The 23,796-nt window shown below is 38.1% G+C and overlaps 1 protein-coding gene across 4 annotated transcripts in view; it reads right to left on the reverse strand.

Annotated features, from left to right (window-relative positions):
- CEP112 (centrosomal protein 112) overlaps positions 1–23,796 on the reverse strand; it is a 424,841-nt gene that overhangs the window by 342,158 nt on the left and 58,887 nt on the right. The window lies entirely within an intron of this gene.

A 23,796-nucleotide genomic window follows, 5' to 3' on the forward strand; every position in this document is an offset into this window, starting at 1 on the left:
TTTCTTTTCTCACATTTACGTGCTCATTAAAAGTATTCTTATTTACCTACATACTTAAATATGACCACTTTTTTAAAAGATTTTATTTATTTATTTGACAGAGAGAGAGAGATCACAAGTAGGCAGAGAGGCAGGCGGAGAGAGAGGAGGAAGCAGGCTTCCTGCTGAGCAGAGAGCCCGATGTGGGGCTTGATCCCAGGACCCCGGGATCATGACCTGAGTTGAAGGCAGAGGCTTTAACCCACTGAGCCACCCAGGCGCCCCTAAATATGACCGTGGACGTCCACAATCATGGAATATGACTGATCATCTCACATTTCTCTTAACAGATTTTCTGTCTCCTGGAATTGCAGACCCTGACTACTTCAAGGAAGGAACTTGATGTCCTTTCTAGAATTCATTAATAACTCCTATTCTTATCAAACCAACACCTACTGTACCAGTGTTCTGAGTGAAGCCAGCCTAAATGTAACGAATCCTTGTTAATAATGGGCATATCTCAGAATTAAAAGAATAATAGTGACGTGTTTTAATATGAAATTATCTCAAATGTAAACGTGTTTGACCACCTGATTCCTTACCCTTTGAAAGAGTATATACATTGGTGTCTGACAAACCTCATTTCTATTTCGAATTCTAATCCCATTACATTAACTGTTGTGACTTTGGGCAAGTCACCATTTTGAGATTCTATTTCATCTTGTGCTAGTTAAGATTAATTACCCTTACCTCAATGAGCTGTGAAGCTTATTTTCAATGATATTGTTTAAGTAGCTATACTCAGGACAAAAAAATTAGTTTACAACCTTCAGGAAAATTTTCTTTTAAAATATTACAAATGTCCTGTCAAAATACTCTCTTGAAAATTTCTGAAATACACTTTATATGTTTCAATTGCTATTTCAAAAAAAGTAATGAATCTGAACTTAAGAGAAACATGCATGATCAAGTCAATACAGTAAAATGAAATTTAAAACTTTCACAAACAAAAGTGAACAGTCTCATGATTTTTTAAACAATGAGTGGTTGAGAGGAAAGCAGACATTCACTTACTACACACAAGGAAGAGACTGTGAATGTTTCCATTCTTTTGCCTCTAACTCCCTTTGTTACTTATTCGTTTTAGCAGAAAGGGGACTGGGTGATCCAAGTCTGTGTGAAGATTCTTAACAGAAGCATTATAGGAGTCTTTAAAAAAGTAATTAAACTCAAAAAGCAGTATAAGCAAGCTGGGCAGATACGGGGGAGACAGTTCATTGCAGTATCCTTCCCCAACACCTTTGAGAGAATCTGTCATACCCTTTGCTTCTGAGGGGAGCCCTAAATGCCATGGAACTATGTTGCCATAATCCAAACCACCTCCTCCCGTCTGTTCCACTTCAATCTTGGTTGACCAGATTAGGAATAAACACCTGACACATGCTTAACCAATCCATTAGTTGGAGAATAATCGTTCTGATGCTCTCTCTCAAGATTATGTGACCTAGGGCAGCAAGTTAGCAACTTTGAGGAACAAACAAGTTCTAGAGGGGCAGCAACTGAAAGAAAGTAAAGGAACCCATTACAGAGAAGAGAGCAAACCACATACACCAACATAGCAAAGACTAGAAACCATACAGTATCTTCAATGTCAAGTAAGCAAACTCAGGCCCTAATAGTGTCCATGACAGTAAGCGTGCTTGAATTCGAAGGTTTTTTGGATTCCTTTTTACTTCAGGGAAGCTCGATGGATCTCTGTTCTTGCAACCACAGAGATATATCTAAATTTGACTTTTTTGCTGTAATTTTTACTTTGGTATAATATTAAACTTAAAGAAAACTTACAATATAGTACAAGCAGCTCCCATATCCCTTTACCCAGATTCACAAATGGTTTATATTTTGCCTGATGTGCTTTATCATTTTTAATATCTCTATCTACTTAGAGACATACATAAAACTACTTTCTGAACCCTTTGTGAGAAAGCTAGAGATATCCTGCTCCTTTGTCCCTAAAAACTTCAGTGTATAGTTCCTTAAAAAACAAAGGTGCCATTTTCCGTAACCACAGCCATTATCGAAATCAGAAAATGTAACAATACAATAATATTACTTAATGCACAGTCTATAGTCAAGCTTTATCAGTTATCACAATAATGCCATTTGTAGGTGTTTTTTGTTTTTTTTTTTTTCCCCATTCCAAGATCCAATTCAGGATCACACATTGCCCTTAAGTAACATATCAACTGCAGCTCCTTTAATCTAGGGCAGCCTTTCTTTTTGTTTCTTGATCTTGACATTTTTAATGCGAATCACTGAATGTCCCTCAGTTTGGATTTGTCGGATGTTTCCTGATCATTAGATTTACTAGATTTTGGCAACATTAACTTAATGTGATGTGTCCTTTTTCATTCCATCTTATTAGGAAGAGGATGGTTTGTCCTAATATAGCCAATGTAGCATTTGATAACTTGGTTAATAGAGAGAACAACAAGTTATCATCAGGTTACTATTAAATAGATAGTTTTTCTACTGCCATCCTAAAATAATAATAATAAAGGAGTATCTCTTTCTGGAAACTCTTACCTTTACACCAAAAAAATAGTTCTATATTTCTGACTGTACTCAGGGGCATGATTCATGACAAATTATCAGGATTAGAATACAGAAGCAATTTTACTAGTATAGTATATAAAGACAATACAGGACACAAGATACAGATATATAGATATGCATACATCTATGCGCATCTATATACATACACCAGATGCATATGGAAAGAGAGTAAACAACCTTGCTTAATTTAACACAAAGACTGAAATTAAGACTGAATACAGCACTCCTAATTTGTTTGACCCCCTGTTCCCGTAAGTCTATTCCAAACAACATTTAAGTTTTCTTTAACTGGGCTCAGTATATATACTATCAATTTCAACCTGAAGAACCATGGAGGTCTACTTCAGGTTATAATGGAGTGATTAGTACCAAACCTACCTCCCGGTGTTAATAAGCACAAAATGGGATGAAATACAGGAGGTGACCATTCCCAGGTATTAGGAAACAGGCAGTGTGACACTGCCATCCTCCTAAGCTGAGTCCCACTATCGTTCTGGCTCTCTGCATGGGCAAAAGCACCATCCAAAGCTCTACTGAACTGGGAAGACAAAGGTCAGAGTTCAGGACAGCTGAAGAAGCTGGAATCTTAAGTAGAGGGCATCAGGAACGTGGGAACTGCCAGCAGGAGCCCTGCCAGCCCTTGAGCATGGGGAGGGAATGTGTGTGCATCTGGGCACTGGGCGCACGCACTGGGTAAACAACACAGCTGGGCTGCTCTAAAGTAGGAAATACAACAGACACCAGATGACACGGTGCTGTGAGACACTGAAGGCCCAGCCCAAGCAAACTGAAGACAGCTTCCTAACAACTTGGGAAGACCTCCCCATCCACCTAAAGCCACACTTCAGGCTTATCCTAAACCTACCCAGTAAAGTCTAAAAGCAAGCCTTTACAAGATCTTCAGAAGAGACAGAGCTTGTAGATTAGATCCCACCATGCTGGAGGAGTTTGGGAAGTATCTTTGGCTTTCCACATTTTTGCCTTAATAGAATGTAAAGACAAGTTTACACAAGTTAGAGGTAACTGACCAATACTTGAACAGCCCATAAGAACAACAATGAAAATCAGCATCGTATGGCAGAAGACCATAGAATCTAGAGGTCTCCAAAGTGTATCCTCCACAATGACAATGTCTTATACACAGAAACTAATAAACATGAAAAAAAAAAAGAAAAATGTTGTCTATCGGCAAGAACAAATAAGTAAAAGGAGCTAATAAGGCCCAAGAGGAAACTACTGGGCACATAAGACTTTAAAGCAGTTAATATAAATACTGCAAAGAACTAAAGGAAAATATATTTAAAAACTTAAGTATTCATTTTAATAAGAGAACAGATAAGGAATCTCAGCAGCATAATGGAATTATAAAAAGAAACAAGTAGAAATTCCAGAAAATTATAACAACTGAGAGGGAAAAAAAAATCCCTAGATAAGCTTAGCAATACCTTTGGGATGGCAGAAGAAAGTGTCTATAAATTTGATGACACACCAGTAGAAATGATCTAAGCCAATGACTGAGAAGGAAAAAAAAATTAAAGAATTAATGAAAAATGAACAAAACTTCAGGCAGCTGTGGAACAAAACCAGAGTCTAATATACCTGAAGAGGGAAGTGAGTTAAAGAAATAATGGCCAAGAACTTCCCAAGTTTGAGGAAAAATAAATACTAACTTAGAGATCCAAGATGCTCTGTGAACGAGAAAACATTTAGGCGCATTACAGTCACACTGTTGAAAACCAAAGATAAAGAGAAAACTTTTACAACAGCCAGAAGAAAAGAGACATGATCTACAGGGGGACAATGGTAAGAATGACTGCTCATTCCTTGTGAGGAACAATAGAGGCCAGAGGACAAAGGAATAATGTCTCAGATGTGCTGAAAGGGAAAGAAAAAAAATCACTCCAGATAAAAGGAAAGCTGACAGGAGTTGTCACCAGTAGAACTGCACTACAAGAAATCATAACAGATATTCCTAAGGATGAAAGGAAATTATACCAGATGCATACCCAGATTTGAAAGAAAGAGGAGGACCTGGAGGAGTAGATAAGTGGATACATACAGAAAAGCGGTTTTCTCTTCTCCTAATTTCTTCAAAAAACAACTATTTAGTGCAAAATTGACAACACTGGAAGGTGGGGTTTAATGTATGTAGAACTATGTCAACAACAGCACAGAGAATCAGGATTAAACTGCATTATACTGTTTCTGAATTATTAGATTTGCCACATAGGAAGAACAGAGCGGGACGGTCTAGCAAGAGGTGGTTCTGTACTGACCGTGCACAGACTCTGACAGGGGCAGGAAGCACGTGTTTAGCCCTAGAACGACCAATAAAAAAATATATCAAAGCATATATAACGAAGAATTCAATAGAAAAATTTAAATGAAATAACTTTTTTTATTAACATAGAATGCATTATTTGCTTCAGGGGCACAGGTCTGCGATCCATCAGTCTGACCCAATTCACAGCGTTCCCCATAGCACATACCCTCCCCAGTGTCCCTAAACCAGCCACCCCATCCCTCTCCACCCCAATAGTTTTTAAATGAATAAATGAAAATAGGACAACAAAGGAGTGGAAAAAATAAGGTACCAGTGGAAACAAATACCAAGAAAGTACATTGAAAACCAACCGGCTATATCAATAATTACATTAAATTTAAATGAACTAACCACTCTAATAAATGACAGAGACAGACTACATTGTTAAAGAATGACCCCATTATATGCTGTCTACAATTGATCTGTTTTAAACATAAAGACACAAAAATTGAAGAGCATGAAAAGATATGCCACACAAACCAAGAAATTATAAGAAAAGATAAGAGGGATATTTTATAGTGATATAGGAATTCATCCTAGCAATATTAACCAACTGAGCCACCCAGGCGTCCCCATCCTAGCAATATTAAGACTTCCTACTTATGTATCTGTCAAATAACAAAATTCCCATTTGTATGCAGAATTGAAAAATATAATTTGTATCCAGAATATAAAAAGTATCTAGAATATAAAATATAATTGTGTCCAGAATATAAAAAGAGCTCTTACAACTTAATAATAAAATGGCAAACAACCTTTTATTTTAAATTTATTTATTTTGAATAAAATAATTTTATTTTACTTTAAATTAAATTTATTTTAAAATGTAATAGCATGAGGAGCGGCTGGGTGGCTTAGTCAGTTGGGCACCCAACTCGGTTTCGGCTCAGGTCATGATCTCAGGGTTGTGAGATAAAGCCCATTGTCAAGTTCTGTCGGCAATGCAGAGTCTGCTTGGGACTCTCTCTCCCTCTGCCCCTACCCCTGGGCTTTCTCTCTCTCTCTAAAACAAATAAATCCTTAAAAAATGTGATAGCATTGACAAACCATAAATGACTCTTAATCTCACAAAACAAACTGAGGGTTGCTGGGGGGAGGGGGGTTGGGAGAAGGGGGTGGGGTTATGGACATTGGGGAGGGTATGTGCTTTGGTGAGTGCTGTGAAGTGTGTAAACCTGGCGATTCACAGATCTGTATCCCTGGGGATAAAAATATATATTTATAAAAAATGAAAAAAAATGTGATAGCATTAAAAAAATACTTCACATAAAAAGATATATAAATGGGCCAGAAGCATATGAAAAGATATTATCATTAGCCATCAGAAAACACAAATTTGAACAACCACAACATCAAGCCAGAAAAAGACATGGAGGAAACGTTAATGCACATTGCTAATTAGAAGTCCTTCTGAAAGGCCACCCATCTGGCCTACGGCCATACCACCCATCTGGTCTATGGCCATACCACCCTGATATAGCTGATTGGTCTTCAATCTCATGTGAAAGGACAACTTCCTGACATTCTGGGAAAGGCAAAATTAGAGAGATAGTAAAAAGATCAATGGTACCAGGGGAGGAAGGGAGAGAAGAAGAAATGAAGAAGGGAAGATTTTTAGGGTATGCTATTCTATACAATACTATAATGGTGGATACGTGACCTTATACATTTGTCAAAACCTAGAGAACTATATATATATATATATATATATATAACTATATATAGTTATATATATAGAAGAGATATCCAAGTGATTCATGGACTTTAGTTAATACTAACCTATCAAAACTGGTTCATCAGTTCTAACTACTGTATCATACTGATACAATATGGTAATAATAGGGACTTAATTTTTCTAAACCTGAAAGTGTTCTAAAAAATAAAGTCCAATATTATTTTTTAAAACTACAATGAGATACAACTTCAATGGGCTAAAATAATTTTTCTTAATGGCAACTGGTATCAGTTTATTTCAAGATAGTTCTCATTCTGGAATTTTAGATAATCTAGTTTTTGTTGCTTCCACATACCATACACATATGTCTTTAAAAGTATGACTTTTTCATATTTACCCAAGCTTATAAAACAAATCTATATCTTTATGTTACTAGATTATTTATTGTTAGTTATTTCCTACAGGACTCTTAACCTGTAAAAGGGTATTGGAAATTTTATTTAGAAAGTTTAATTAAGTTGGCATTGTATATCAATAGATCTTTTTTTTAAAGTTTTTATTTAAATTCTAGTTAACATACAGTGTAATATTGGTTTCAGGAGTAAAATTTAGTGATTCATCACTTACATACAACACCCAGTGCTCATCACAAGTGCTCTCCTAATCCCTACCACCCATCCAGCCCGTAGCCCATCAACCTCCCTTTAGCAATCCTGTTTGTTCTCTGCCATTAAGAGTCTCCTAAGGTTTTCCTCCCTCTCTTTTTTTTACAACTTCCCCTACGTTCATCTCTTTTTCTTAAGTTCTACATATGAGTGAAATCATAGGATATTTGTCTTTCTTTGACTGACTTATTTCCCTTAGCATAATACATTCTAGCTCTATCCATGTTGGTGAAAATGGCAAGATTTCACTCTTTTTGATGGCTGAGTAATATTTGTGTGTGTGTGTATGTATGTGTGTGTATCTGTGTGTGTGTGACATAGTCATTCATCAGTGGATGGACTTTGGGGTCTTTCCATAATTTGAATATTGTTGATATGCTGCTATAAACATCAGGGTACATGCGTCCCTTCAAATCAGTACTTTTGTATCCTTTGGGTAAATACCTAGTAGTGCAATTGCTGGGTTGTAGGATAGTTCTATTTTTATCATTATGAGGAACCTCCATACTGTTTTCTGGATTGGCTGTACCAGTTTGCATTCCCACCAATAGTGTAAAAGGGTTCCCTTTTCTTCCAGTTCTCACCAACATCTGTTTTTCCCGCATTGTTAATTTTAGCCATTCTGAGAAGTGTGAAGCAGTATCTCATCATGGTTTTTATTTGCATTCCCCTGATGATGAGTAATGTTGAGCATCTTTTCATATGTCTGTTAGCCATCTGTGTGTCTTTGGGAAAATGCCCATTCCTATCTTCTGCAACTGGATTATTTGTTTTTTGATTATTTGTCATTTTGGGGGACTTTGGGGGTATTTAGGTTTGATAAATTCTTTACATTTTGGACACTAACGCTTTATCAGATACATCATTGGCAAATACCTTCTCCCATTCCATAGGCTGCCTCTTAATTTTGTTGATTGTTTCCTTCACTGTGCACAAGGTTTTTATCTTAATAAAATCCCAATAGTTCATTTTTGTTTTTCTCACCTCCAGAGACATGTCTAGTAAGAAGTTGCTATGGCCAAGGTCAAAGAGGTTGCAGTCTGGGGTGCCTGGGTGGCTGAGTCAGTTAAGTGTCAAACTCTTGATCTCAGCTCATGCTTTGATCTCAGGGTCGTGAGTTCAAGCCCCATGCATGGTAGGCTCCACACTAGGTGTAGAGCCTACTTAAAAAAAAAAAGTTGATGCCTATGTTCTCCTCTAGGATTTTGATGGTTTCCTATCTCACATTTAGGTCTTTCACCCATTTTGAATTTATTTTTGTGTCTGGTGTAGGAAATCAGTCCAGTTTCATTCTTCTGCATGTGGCTGTCCAGTTTTCCCAACACCATTTGTTGAAGAGATGTTTTCCCATTTAGTATTCTTTCCTGCTTTGTCAAAGATTAGTTGGCCCCATAATTCTGGATCCACTTCTGGGTTTTCTATTCTGTTCCATTGATCTATATGTCTGTTTTTCTGCACTATACTGTCTTGATAACTACAGCTTTGTAATACTAACACAGTTTGAAGTCTGAAATTGTGATGCCTCCAGCTTTGCTCTTCTTTTTCAAGATTGCTTTGGCTATTCAGGGTCTTTTGTGGTTCCATACAAATTTTAGGATTATTTGTTCTAGCTCTGTGAAAAATGCTGCTGGTGTTTTGAAAGGGGTTGCATTAAATGTGAAGATTCCTTTGAGTAGCACAGACATGTTAAAAATACTTCTTCTTCCAATCCATGACCATGGGATATTTTTCCATTTCTTTGTATTATCTTCAATTTCTTTCATAAGTGCTCTATAGATTTCAGAGTACAGATCTTCTGCCTCTTTGGATTTGTTATAAGCCTAACTCTTCTTTAAATGTTTGGTAAACTGGCACCTGGGTGGTTCAGCCAGTTAAGTGTCTTCCTTCTGCTCGGGTCATGATCTCAGGGTCCTGGGACTGAGCCTTGTGTTGGGCTCCCTGCTCAGCGGGCTCCTGCTTCTCCCTCTCCCTCTACTCCTCCTCCCCACTTGTGCTCCCATGCTCGCTTGCTCTCAAATAAATTTTTTAAAAATTAAAAAAAGAGAATGTTTGGTAGAATTCCCCTGGGAAGCCATCTTCCCTGGACTTTTGTTTGTTGGGAGACTTTTGATTACTGATTCAATTTCTTTGCTGTCTATAGCTCTGTTCAAATTAAAATAACTTTTTAACTGACAGTATCAAGTACTGGTGAGGATATGGAACAACTTGAACTCTCAGGCATTGCTGATAGGAGTACAAAAGTGTACAACCACTTGGAAAGCAGTTTAGCAGTTTTATCCAAGAGAACGAAAAACGTAAGTCCGCCAAAAACCTGTACATTAATTTTCATGGTAGCCTTATTCATAACAGCCAAAACTGAAAACAAACCAAAGGGGTGATTAAAAGACCAATGGATAAACAAATTATGGCGTATTCATGCAACAGAACACTACTGCCCAGCGTCATAAGGGATGATCGCACCGCAAACCACTAGCCCAAGAAAAGAGCTAAATTAAAAATCTGAAGTATGGTTTCTGCCGAATATGTATCGCTTTAGCACCACCATAAAGTCGAAAAAGCATTAAGTCAAACCATTGAGTCAAACCTTGACTTAAGTCAAGGACCATCTGTAGTTACCAATTTCAGTAGCAGCGGCAGAAAGGAGTGAAAAGAAAAAATTACAGAAGCAGAAAAACAACAAATACATGACTGATTACATAAAACTTACAAAGTTCTGCAGAAATGTCTGGGGGAGGGGTGCCTGGATGGCTCAGTGGGTTAAAGCTTCTGCCTTCGGCTCAGGTCATGATCCCAGGGTCCTGGGATGGAGCCCCGCATCGGGCTCTCTGCTCAGCAGGGAGCCTGCTTCCCCCCTCTCTGTCTCTATACCTGCTTGCTATCTCTCTCTCTCTCTCTATGTCAAATAAATAAATAAAATATTTTTTAAAAAAATGTCTGGGGTTGGGAGACAAACTATAAGTGCCTCTTAATCTCAGGAAACAAACTGAGAGTTGCTGGGGGGTGTGGGTGGGAGGGATGGGGTGACGGGGTGATGGACACTGGGGAGGGCATGTGCTATGGTGAGGGCTGTGAACTGCGTAAGATGATGAGTCACAGACCTGTACCCCTGAAGCAAATAATCCATTCTATGTTCATAAAATAAAAATTAAAAATAAAACAACTTGCAAGGCTTTGATCCTAAAAATTTATATGGATTGCTTCATTATTTCATGTCATTCTCACAATGGCATCTGCGAGTGGGTACTTTTACCATCTCCTTTTTACAAACAGCAAAACTAAAGCACAAAGAGGTAGCTGCTCAAAGTCACCCAGTCATAGAAGTATGAAGCCTGATTCATACTCAGCAGTCTGGGTCCAGCTAATGAACGCGAGCTAAATGAAGCTAAGGGTTAACTAGGAGAGTAAGAGGTGCCTGGGTGGCTCGGTTAGTTCAGTGCCCAACTCTTGATTGTGTCCCAGCTCATGTTCTCAAGGTCCTGAGATCAAGCCCTGATCTGGCTGTGCCGTGAAAGTGTCGCCTGCTTGAGATTCCCTCCCTCTGCTAATAGAAAAACCAAGATGCATTCTAAATAGTCTTACAGTTTCAATGAGAAATGTTTGCTTGGGACAGAAAAACTGGCATAACTAGGGAAGAGAGGAGGGACAGGCACATAACCCATAAGTCACTGACACTCTAAAACATGCTATGATTTTCTGTTCCCTAAAAACTTCTTTTAATGTTTTAAGATTAAGAGCTCCTACCTTTTTTAGATCATTTAGTACTTTACACACATCTTCCTCACGATATTGAATAGATTAAATTAATATTTAATTTTTTAAAATCCCATTTGAAGGATACTGGCAGAAATTGTTCTTTCAATATCTGAGATTTCCCCCACAAACTATTACTCATTTTTTCTTTTTTCCCCCTTTTTAACTAATGACCTTTTCATTGTGCATATATTCTACATTCTGTACTTCCACTTCTTCCCTTCCTTTAAGAATGTCTTCCACTCTTCATTAAAACTGCAATCTCAAAGGTCACAATGTGACATAATTGTAATTCTTACTCCGAAAGCCCTTTGATCACCAATTCTAAGGGCAAAGTCCATGCTTTGTCTTCAGTGATTTGCAGGAGGATCAGGGTTTTCCTCAGCTTCTGTCTCTGCTGTTGTGGTTCTCCTCTCACTCCTCAGAGTCTCTGTCTCCGCCATTCTTCTAGTCAGCCCGGTGGCTGCCTTCACTATAGGGAAACACTTGCCTTTGGTGATTTTTTTCAAATTTTATTAACATATAATGTATTATAAGCCTGAGGGGTACAGGGCTGCAAATCACCAAGTTTACACACTTTACAGCACTCACCATAGCACATACCCTCCCCAATGACCACAACCCAACCACCCTCTCCCTACCTCCCTCCCCCACTCAACCCTCAGTTTGTTTTGTGAGATTAAGAGTCTCTTGTGGTTTGTCTCCCTCCTGATCCCATCTTGTTTCATTTTTTCCTTCCCTACCCCCAAAACCCCCCACTTTGCTCTCAACTTCCTCATATCAGGGAGATCATATGATTATTGTCTTTCTCTGGTTGATTTATTTCGTTCAGCGTAATACCCTCTAGTTCCATCCACGTCATCACAAATGGCAAGATTTCATTTCTTTTGATGGCTGCATAGTATTCCATTGTATATATATACCACATCTTCTTTATCCATTCATCTGTCGATGGACACTTAGGTTCCTTCCATAGTTTGGCTATTGTGGACATTAGCCAATGCTGCTACCAACATTCAGGTGCACGTGCCCCTTCAGATCACTACATTTGTATCTTTAGGGTAAGTACCCAGTATTGTGATGGCTGGGTCGAAGGGTAGCTCTATTTTCAACTTTCTGAGGAACCTCCATGTTGTTTTCCAAAGTGGCTGCACCAGCTTGCATTCCCACCAACAGTGTAGAGGGTTCCCCTTTCTCCACATCCTCGCCAGCATCTGTCATTTCCTGACTTGTTAATTTTAGTCATTATGACTGGTGTGAGGTGGTATCTCACTGTGGTTGGATTTGTATTTCCCTGATGCTGAGCGATGTGGAGCACTTTTTCATGTGTCTGTTGGCCATCCGGATGTCTTCTCTGCAGAAATGTCTGTTTGTGTCCTCTACCCATTTCTTGATTGGAGTATTTGTTCTTTGGGTGATGAGTTTGGTAAGTTCTTTATAGATTTTGGATACTAGCCCTTTATCTGATATGTTGCTTGCAAATATCTTCTCCCATTCTGTCAGTTGTCTTTTGGTTTTGTTAACTGTTTCCTTTGCTGTGTAAAAGCTTTTGATCTTGATGAAGTCCCAATAGTTCATTTTTGGCCTTGCTTTCTTGCCTTTGGCGATGTTTCTAGGAAGAAGTTGCTGTGGTTGAAGTCAAAGAGGTTGCTGCCTGTGTTCTCCTCAAGGATTTTGATGGATTACTTTCTCACATGGAGGTCTTTCATGCATTTTGAGTCTATTTTTGTGTGTGGTATAAGGAAATGGTCCAGTTTCATTTTTCTGCATGTGGCTGTCCAATTTTCCCAACACCATTTGTTGAAGAGACTGTCTTTTCCCCATTGGACATTCTTTCCTGCTTTGTCAAAGATTAGTTGACCATAGAGTTGAGGGTCTATTCTGGGCTCTCTATTCTGTTCCATTGATCTATGTGTCTGTTTTCATGCCAGTACCATACTGTCTTTTTTTTTTTTTTTTTTTGGACAGAGATCACAAGTAGGCAGAGAGGCAGGCGTGGTTGGGGGGGAAGCAGGCTCCCTGTTGAGGAGAGCCTGATGTGGGGCTCGATTCCATGAGGTCATGACCTGAGCTAAAACGCAGAGGCTTAACCCACTGAGCCACCCAGGTGCCCCAGTACCATACTGTCTTGATGATGACAGCTTTGTAGTACAGCTTGAAGTGTGGAATTGTGATGCCACCAACTTTGGCTTTCTTTTTCAACATTCCTCTGGCTATTCGAGGTCTTTTCTGGTCCCATATAAATCTTAGGATTATTTGTTCCATTTCTTTGAAAAAAAAATTGATTGTATTTTGATAGAGGTTGGTATATAGAAATGCAACTGATTTCTGTGCATTGATTTTATATCCTGACAAGTATATTCCTGTACACGTTCTGCCTTTGGAGATTTTATCCAGATTGAGCTCTAATCTCCCATGCAGGTGAGTCACAACCTTCCATCTCCAGGACTCAGGTCTTTCCTATTTTCCACCACCTCCTAGGTAACTCCTGTTGGTTGTTCTAGTACAATTCAACATTGGATACAAAATAATAGTCACTCCATATAAATAACTCCCTTATCTTTACTCCCCCTTGTCCCTGACCCTTAACATCTCCAAGTCACGATATTCAAGGCCAGGTGGAAACTTCAGTAGCTCCCTGGGCCTTGACTTGGCAACAACATACATGTGTCACTTTACCACACCCCCTCTTCTTTTCTTTTCCCTGTACCAGGAGCCAGGAGGTCTACAAGCTGCAGCTAAACACACACTCTGGCTTCCTGCTTCATGTCTTCTTTGCCTTTTCACATCTCATGGCTCAAACGTCATTCCCTCCATGAAAGCTTCCTCAGGCTTCCCAGAAAACAGCAACTTTTCCTTCCTCAGTATACCTTGTAACACTTTGTATTCAACATGGCCCACAGTTGGTTTGCACTGTACTTTCTTTCCTTCTTTCCTGGACCTGAAAAATAAGTTTTAGGGGCTTTTCTCATCACGTTTGCTGAATAAAATAATTAAACTTTGTAGTCCCACTTGTATTCTTTGTGCACAATACTTATGCAGACATATAAGTACACAAGTATGTATATGTTTAAGTTAAGTTTTAAAATTTAGACAAATGAAAAACTGAGCCTAAATTATAGAACTTTTGATGTCAAGTAAGAAGACGGAGCCATTAAGGAGAGTTGGCAAAGAAGCCCTGCTGAAAGCAATGCATAAGAAACTTGAGGACTTTTACGCTATTTCTAAGATCAGCTATTGTTCAACGTGTTTTCATCTATCGATTCTCTGATGTAAAAGGAGTTAGGTTTGAAACCAACATACCTGTCTAAGACATTTGCCCCTTCAAAAATATCTTAAAAGAATCAGTTGGGGTAAGTGGAAAGAGGAGAGCTTTACCTCCTCTGACCAAGTCCCTGCGCAAAAGGACCGGAAGTTCCAATCAATTACTTGAACCACCACCTCAGGGCTAAACCACCCGCTTCTAGAAAAAGAAGCATACAGCCAGCAAGAGAATGAGACGATGCCACGGGAACACAAGGCATGTGTGACAAGACATTCCACGGACAACCTACTGCCAAAGCAAAGGATCTGAAAATGGATCGCCTCCCTCTCTACAGGACATGCCTCCAGGCTATTTTTAAGAGAATTTCTTAAAATTTGTACTTAGACCTTACAAAATTTTATTTAGAAAGTCCATTTGGCTTAATTTTCTCTGCAGTATGTGCTTCAAAGAATAGGTCTGACGTTGGACATTCTTTCCAAGCGAATAAAACTGATGAAGGTACTCACTTGGGATTAGAGAATTTCCTTGGGTTTAAAAATATCCCACTTACAGTATAACTAGTTAAGTTTTAGGACAATTACCATTGTCATTTTATTTAACTAAATACTCACGAGCCTTGAATTAAGGGTTAGTTTGTTGATGCTGTTTGTATTTTTTTAATTTTTTTATTTTTTAAATTAATATATAATGTATTATTAGCCCCAGGGGTACCTGTCTGTGAATTGCCAGTTTTACACACTTCACAGCACTCCCCATAGCACATACCTTCCCCAATGTCCATAACCCCACCCTCCTCTCCCTACCCTCTCCCCCCAGCAACCCTCAGTTTGTTTTGTAAGATTAAGAGTCTCTTATAGTTTGTCTCCCTCCTGATCCCATCTTGTTTCATTTATTCTTTTCCTACCCCCCAATGTTGGTTTTTTTTTTTTCTAAAGAAAACAAGGAATGCTTACCAGTCTATTCACTCAGGCATTCAACACTGACTCTTACAGAAGAGCAAATTTCTTATTCAGAACGGTATTTTTATGATTAGCAGTTTTGCAGGTGCAAACTTTAACATTTGATACTGAAATCCATACAATACCAAAATAAAATGGCATAATAACTATTAATGAATTTGTAAGGAAAAAATGTATTGAAGTTATTTAAACAGGCATCAGCTACATATTTTAAAATACCAACGAACTCCTTTTAATGTCATTTCAAAGCTTTAATGTTGATCAACTACCACAATCATATCAAAAAGAATAAAATATGCAAAAAGAGAAAGATTTATTCTGATGCAGAGAAAAACTCGACAAACTACAAGTTTTCCATGAAGCAGAAAATGTCATAGTTGGAAATATTGGCTGCCTTTATTTACTGAGACTACACAGTGAGTCAACTGTAAGGCAGAAAAGCTTAAAAACACTGCTGATTTCAACCATGTGCACGGCCCAGCAATTTCCAAAGCCACACAACCGCATGATGTATTTGCTTCCTCCCACTTTCTACATCTCGACAATCACCACAGCAAATTGCAGAAGAGGTTGTTTCTAAAATAATCATCACTGTACTTACTCAGATGCCTAATTGTTACAACCATTTTTTAGAGAATTGTTATACTAGTCAGGGGACAGATATCATCATGTGTTGATAATTAAGATTTTTCCTGATTAACATCTCCAGTGTACCCTACTCTCAAAATGTTCACTTGTAGTATTTCATAATGCCAACTGTTACTCACTGTGCTTATTTCTAAACACAACACAAAGAACAATGCTTCTATCTCTCTTGCTACCTTATCCATGGGGCTTAGAGATGGACGGCATTCTCCGAAGTCATTTCGAGTCTCCTCAGAACTCTTTACAGTCAGAGAAGAAGTGGTATTTAAACATACACAGTACATACTGGTATTTTTCCTCTAATTTTTATATTTTGCTATGTATCATACACAAACATAATTTACATGCAACACAAACATAATCCCAATCCTATTCTATATTGAATTTTTGTTTATTTTGTTTAGCTTCTCTGCACTCTTTGGTGTTCACTTTTTATTTGACTCTCTCCCTCTCCTCCCCATGTCCTTCTGAAGTGTTAATACCCGCATGATATATCCCTTAATAACAACCTAGTACATCTGCATATCTCCCGCCATGTTCACAGCTCACACACAAACATACACAGGCATACACCAGGAAGGGGTTTTATAGCACAGACTGCCAGTGTCCTCAGATATCTGTCTTCCTTTCCTTTCTTTGAGTACCCCCCTCCACCACCAAATTTGGGCTGGGCTGTACCACCAGAGGCTGCAAGTGACCACGTGACTAGCCATGGTTGAGGGCGGTACTGGGACAGAAATGCTGCAGGCAGCTTTGACTGGATATCTAAAATAAGGTGGCTTTCTTTTTGTGCCCTCTTTCTTTCTGAAGGATGACTCTTAAAAGAGAAGGTACCAGCAAGCAACCACCCCCTCAGACCCAGAGACCGCAGTCACACACTGAAGATGGCAGAGGTACCCGAGGAGCCTGGGTCCCCGATGATGTCACAGAGCAGAGCACTCCCTACATACCCTGGGCTGTTAAGTGTGAGTTAAACCAAATTCCCTTCTTTAAACCACTATACCTTCAGCAGTACATATTGTTTTATTATGAATGTTTTACACAAATATATTTTTTCTGCATCTCACTTTTCTCTCTGCACATCTCATGGAAATCCCTCTTAAAACACCTCCTGTAGGGGTGCCTGGGTGGCTCAGTGGGTTGAAGCCTCTGCCTTCAGCTTGGGTCATGGTCCTGGCATCCTGGGATCCAGCCCGAGTCGGGCTCTCTGCTCGGCGGGGAGCCTGTTTCTCCCCGCCCCCTCTGCCTGCCTCACTGCCCACTTGTGATCTCTGTCTGTCAAAAAAATAAATAAAATCTTTAAAACAACAACAACAAAAAAACACCTGCTGTAGATTCTATTCATTCCTTTACATTGTTACCACCTATTTCCTAATGAAAACAAAATTTGTTCCCTTAATGCAAATTCACCTTACTTTCAGCATTTTTTTAATCCAAACACCACCACAAAATAATTCTCATACATGCATCCTACACACCAGGGCTTGGGTGGCTATAGATTCTCAGAAGACAGGTGGATGAGTCCATGGTGGATACATGTTACTAGATTTTGCCCTCTGGTAAAGGTAAATTCAGGTGCTTACAGGGCAGAATAAATGTCTCTTCCCCTATGGCAAATAAAATAAAATAAAATAAAATAAATAGAATAAAATAAAATAAAATATAAGAAATATAAAATAAAAGTAAATTTCTCTTTGTCCCAAAAGAGTGATTATCTCTTTACTACTCTGACTTGGATTCCCCTGAAAACTACTCTTAGCCCCTTTTCACACATTCTGAGTCTATAAGAATCTGTTCTGGAAAATGTCCTGTCACAATTTTGATCCAAATTTCTGCCTGTCTGTCAGTAGGACCTCCTGGTGTGCTATACGCATTAACACATAGCCTGTCCTAAATATTATCCCCAAATCTATTATATTTCTACTGATCTTGTTTGTTGTTATTTTTTTTTTTTTTTACTACACAAAGCCTTTTATTTCACTTGAATCAAATACTGCTATCATTTATTTTATATGTCCTGGGTTTGGAAAAGTTTTAGGTCAGAAAGATCTTCTGGTTCCTAGAGTTTTATTTTATTTGCAAGATTTCTGTTGTCTTGAAGCTTTTTGTTTGGCCTTTACAGATTGTTCAGTACATCCAGAATTTGTTTTTGTTTCTTTTTGTTTTTAAAGGACGATGATCTAATTTTATTTTCTTCCAGGTAAATGAAAGATTGTACCAGCGTCATTTATTAACTAAAAATCTTTTCTCAGTGTATTGATAATAAATTTTGTTATTAAGTTTTTATTTTTACTGACATTTAATTTTTTTCTCTTCCGGTTTTGGTGTCAGGTCTGTCTCATAAAATGAATTGAGAAGTATTCCCTCCTCCTCTACTAGCTCAAAGAATATGTATAATACTGGAATTCGTTCTTCCTTAAATGCTTCCTTACATAAATATGTAGTTTGAAAGGGAAAAAGCACTTCAGCACCCTTTTCAGATAATTGTGGATTGCCTCTCACAAGTATTAGATTTTTAAAGTTACTTGCGCTGTGGAATCTGAAACTTTTCATGCTCTGTCACAGTAAGTTCTGCTGGTCTACCCTGAACTTGGAATGGACTTTTTAACCATGTGTGAAGTCACGACAGCATGCTTTACTCATTTGGAAAACATCAGTTCAATGAGTTATGTAGATTTCCAAATATTGAAAATTTTGTAGTACAATACCGAAACTTCACATTGGTTAATATCAATGCTCATTCTCATCAGAAAAGTCTTAGTAAAAGTCTTAGTCTTAGAAAGCTCTCAAGCTCACAGTGAGACAGGTTCATTTTGTTCGCTTTTCAGAGAATGTCTGCCAGATATCCAAGTCTGAATGACCACTGTTCGTCAGTCATTCTTTCAAATAAAAACAATCTTCTGCAAAAACAGCAACAGCTCCTAACTCACAGAATCACACAAGCATGTTTCTTCTGGGCAGCCTTCATCCTTCAGTATGCAACATTAAGTTCTCTTTGCAAAGCTCCATTCCTTCACTCTCGGGATCAAAAAGAATGCATATCTGATTTAATAAAATAAAGAGTTTCATGCCTTGTTTCATCAGAAACATTCCTAAGTAAAATTGTTCATTTTTCCCCCTGTGACCGTGTGGCCCTGCAGAATAGAACCACCAAAAGAATGATGTGGTGCCACTGCCTTGATTTGGGCCAAGATACAGGTTCACCCAGCATTGCATCTGCACCATCGTCAACATGGTAAAAAGATAAATAACATTTAAGTATCATTACAAAATATTGTTACAAAAACATTAAATACCATTACATAACATTTAAATATCATTACAAGTTTTGACCTCACAGACCTCATAAAAGAGTCTTGGGGACTGCAGGCTCATGGACAGCACTTTGAGAGCCGCTACCCAGAGAAACTCTCACACATTTGTCAGGACACATGTACAAGATTGTCCATACAATTACTGTTTGTAAAAGCCATAAATTAGAATAGACTCACCAATAAAATGGAGAGGAAATGTGGCCGAGTCATTTAATAGAAATCTAGATGGCATAACAGCGATGATAATGGCAAATTCACCAATGTACTACTGAACAAAAGAAGTGATAGAATATATAAAGTCTAGGGGTGCCTGGGTGGCTCAGAGGGTTAAAGCCTCTGCCTTCAGCTCAGGTCATGATCCTAGGGTCCTGGGATCAAGCCCTGCATCAGGCTCTCTGCCTCTCTCTCTGCCTAACTCTCTGCCTACTTGTGAACTCTGTCAAATAAATAAGTAAAATCTTTAAAAAAAAAAAAAAAGAATATATTGTCTCGTACTATTTACATGAAATTTAAAACCTACTAAAATAAAAATATTTTCACTTTTAAGGAGGCTGGCATTGGTGGTAAGGGTAAGATCAACTTTAAAAACAAAGGAGGTAAATTATCATCAGAAAAGTCAAAATCAGGATAGTAGCTGCCCTTTTTAAAGATTTCTTTATTTATTGGAGAGAAAGAGCCCACACGTGAGTAGGGGGAAGGCCATAGGGAGAAGGAGGAGAGAATCCTTAAGCAGACTCCTCATTGAGCACCAAGCTGGATGCAGGACTCAAACCTAGGACTCCAAGAGCATGTCCTGAGCTGAAATTAAGAGTTGGCCACTCACCCACCTGAGCCACCCAGGTGCCCCAGTAGTTACTGCGAAAGAAGGTGGAAACAATATGTTTGGGAAGGGTCAGACAGCAGGTCTGGAATATTAGCAACGATCTAATTCCTTGCCTGGGTGTTTTTTACAACGGTATTCCTTTGTATGATTATTATATTTTGTGAGACTGTGTGTATCTGAATTTATATTCATATGAGATGTTGGAAAATATCAATTTTTTCATTTATTAGGTCAATAGTGTAAATTTTGCTATCTTGTATTTATTTAAATTCTATATTTAATTAGCAGATTCACAAAGGTAAAAATGCCTAATCGGCATCACATGTGAGAAGGAAGCAACATCCCTTTTTACACAATAGGTAACAATGTTCAATATAAGTGAAGGTGATGTTCAAAGGAAATTTTCTATTTTATTTCACAAAAAGAGCAATTTCTACCATCTGCTCTCTGAAAACTGATGGTTGCTCTGAAAACTGATCTCCCTTGTTGTGTTGTTTCTTACTTCATTTTCAGTGACAACGGTTTTCCAAATGACTTAATCTATGTGAGAAATCTTTTTTAAGAATACTAAAGAAAAAACCCACTGCTTAATGATGCTCACTGTCACAGAACTCTGTGATGTAGATATCACAGGAAATGTGTTAGCAATTACAAAGGCTAACAAGTTCAAGTGAGTTTGTGAATGATAGGCTAAAGTTAAAATAAGGATCACTGTCTCTGAACATGTTTTCCCGTAATGCCCAAAATTAATTGGAAATTTAAAAGAACATTTTTGTAAAAGAACATTTTTAAATAGCTTATGGGTATACATATTTTTAAGCACAAAAAAAACCCCTACTATCAGTTTTTAACTGTAATAAAATAAAACTACAAATATTACTCATGCAACATCCATGGTATTTACCACACAATTATAAACTTAAAATGAAAGTTGTATTTTTTAAAAGTTTGATTTCTTAAGACTAATTAACTATTTCAGGACTCTCTAAAGTTTAAACAGAATCAAGTCCTTCATTGAATGCTTCATGACACAGATGAACTCTGTAATATGTATAAAATTTCATATCAATCAATTCTCTCTATACTACCTGCCTTCTTTAACTTAAACATTAAAACCTCCTAATTTTTTATTGTAGACCTTAAAATTGACAACCCTACATTACCATCACTACTCACAACAAAAGCCTCTGAAATAGATCTGAAATTTAAATACAAAAATAAGATTTAAGGAGAGGCAAAAACATGAGTTAATTTTTTTCATAATCTTAGAACAAAAAGTGTTTTTCTAGGTATGATACAAAAACCAGAAGCCATAGAGAAAAGACTGATAGATCCAGCTTTTAAGAGAAAACTTGCATTAAAAAAAAAAACAAAAACAAAAAACAGGAGTGCCTGGATGGCTCAGTGGGTTAAAGCCTCTGCCTTCAGCTCAGGTTATGATCCCAGGGTCCTGGGATCGAGCCCTGCATCGAGCCCCCCATCAAGACCTGCATCAGGCTCTCTGCTCAGCAGAGAGCTATCCCCCTCTCTCTCTGCCTGCCTCTCTGCCTACTTGTGATCTCTCACTCTCTGTCAAATAAATAAAATCTTTAAACAAAACAAAACAAATAAACCAAAGACATAGAGAAAAATGCTTGCAAGATATATGACACAGACTGGAATTATTTATTTATTTATTTATTTATTTGAGAGAGAGAGAGAGCATGAATGGGGCGGCGGGGTAGAGGGAGAAGTAGGCTCCCCACTGAGCAGGGAGCCCAATGCAGGACTCAATCCCAGGACCCTGAGATCATGACCTGAACCAAAGGCAGTCATTTAACTGACTCAGCCACCCAGGCGCCCCAGGACCGGAATTCTCCATAGAAATTGCTCAGGAAGGGTGGCTTAGTCCTGGGATTGAGCCTCCTTCTCCCTCTGCTCCTTCCCCAACTTGGGCTCATGTTGATCATGCTCTATCTCAAATAAGGAAATAAAATCTTTTAAAAAAGAGAGAGAAGGAAATACCAAGAGGTGTAATCAGAAGAGATCTGAGACTCCCTTTAAAAAAAAAAAAAAGAAAAGAAAAGAAAAAGAAATTGCTCAGGAATCACAATGAAGACAAACAATTCAACGAAAACATGGGAAACTATAAGAAAGGACAGCTCCTAAAAGTAAAATTAAAACAGACAAAAAAGGGGCGCCTGGGTGGCTCAGTGGGTTAAGCCGCTGCCTTCGGCTCAGGTCATGATCTCAGGGTCCTGGGATCGAGTCCCGCATCAGGCTCTCTGCTCGGCAGGGAGCCTGCTTCCTCCTCTTTCTCTCTGCCTGCCTCTTTGCCTACTTGTGATCTCTCTCTGTCAAATAAATAAATAAAATCTTTAAAAAAAAAAAAAAACAGACAAAAAATATGTTCATTCTCATTTTGATAAATGTAAATATCAAAACAAGATACTATTTTGCATGTCAACGATAATGAAAAATGTTTAGAATTGAATGTTAATGAAATGAGAAAAACAGACATTTCTCATACACTATTGGTGCAAATATAAGCAGACATAATCTTTTTTAATAGCTTTAATGAAGGGCGTAGCTGGGTGGCTCAGTGGGTTGAGCCTCTGCCTTCAGCTCAGGGATCCCAGGGTTCTGGGATAGAGCCCCTCACAGGGCTTCCTGCTCAGTGGGAAGCCTGTTTCTCCCTCTCCCACTCCCCTTGCTTGTGTTCCCTCTCTCACTGTCTCTCTCTCTGTCAAATAAATAAATAAAATCTAAAAAAAAAAAAAATAGCTTTGTTGAAATACACATAATTCCCACACCATAATATTCACCTATTTAAAGTAACAATTCAACAGCTTTTACTGTATCAGAGAATTAGGCAACCATCCTCACTCATGATCTAATTTCAGCACATTTTTAGCACTCCACAAAAGAATTCTCATATCCCTCAGTCATCACTCTCCCATTCTTCCTACACCGGCAGCTGTACACACAGAATCTTATTTGAAGGGCAATCTGATGATGACAATAAAAAATTTAAGTGTGCAACCCTGTGAACGAGCAATTCCATTTCACAGAATGGATCATATAAGAATAAGTATGCGAGGGGCACCTGGGTAGTTAAACCTCCAACTTTTTATTTCAGCTCAGCTCATGATCTCAGGGTGGTGGGATCGAGCCCTGCGTGGGGCCTCGTGCTTGCTATAAAATCCACTTGAGGATTCTCTCCCTCCCTCTGTCCCTTCCACCACCCTAAAAAGAAAGAAGCAAATGATACACAAAGATATACAGAGGGATGTTCCTCAAACACTATTACAGCAAAATACATAACTTATATAGCTCAATCAGAAACTATATTACTATAATACTGGTATAGCAGTAAAATAAAATACAGTGTAACTATTTAAAAGAAATAAAGACAATTTCTACATAGAAATAATATCAGACTATATATTTAAGTTAAAAAAACAAACTGAAGCAATGCTTATGATATTGTTTGTATTGAAAAATAAGCTATTCCTACAAAATTTTAAAGAGAATACACACTAAATTTTTAGCTATAATTACCTCTGAAGGATGAGGGTTAGGTGTTGAGAAAATGAAGATTACATCTTTAATTTCATATTTCATTTTAAAATAAACTTATTTTAAACAATGCTCTTCATTATTTTTAAAACACCATCCAGCAACAACAAAAGCATTTTTAAAGATTTTTTTTTAAGATTTTATTTATTTATGTGACACACAGAGAGAGATCACAAGTAGGAAGAGAGGCAGGCAGAGAAAGGTGGGGAAGCAGGCTCCCCGCC

This window comes from Neovison vison, chromosome 5, assembly GCF_020171115.1.
Source record: "Neovison vison isolate M4711 chromosome 5, ASM_NN_V1, whole genome shotgun sequence".
NCBI classification, from domain to species: Eukaryota; Metazoa; Chordata; class Mammalia; order Carnivora; family Mustelidae; genus Neogale; species Neogale vison.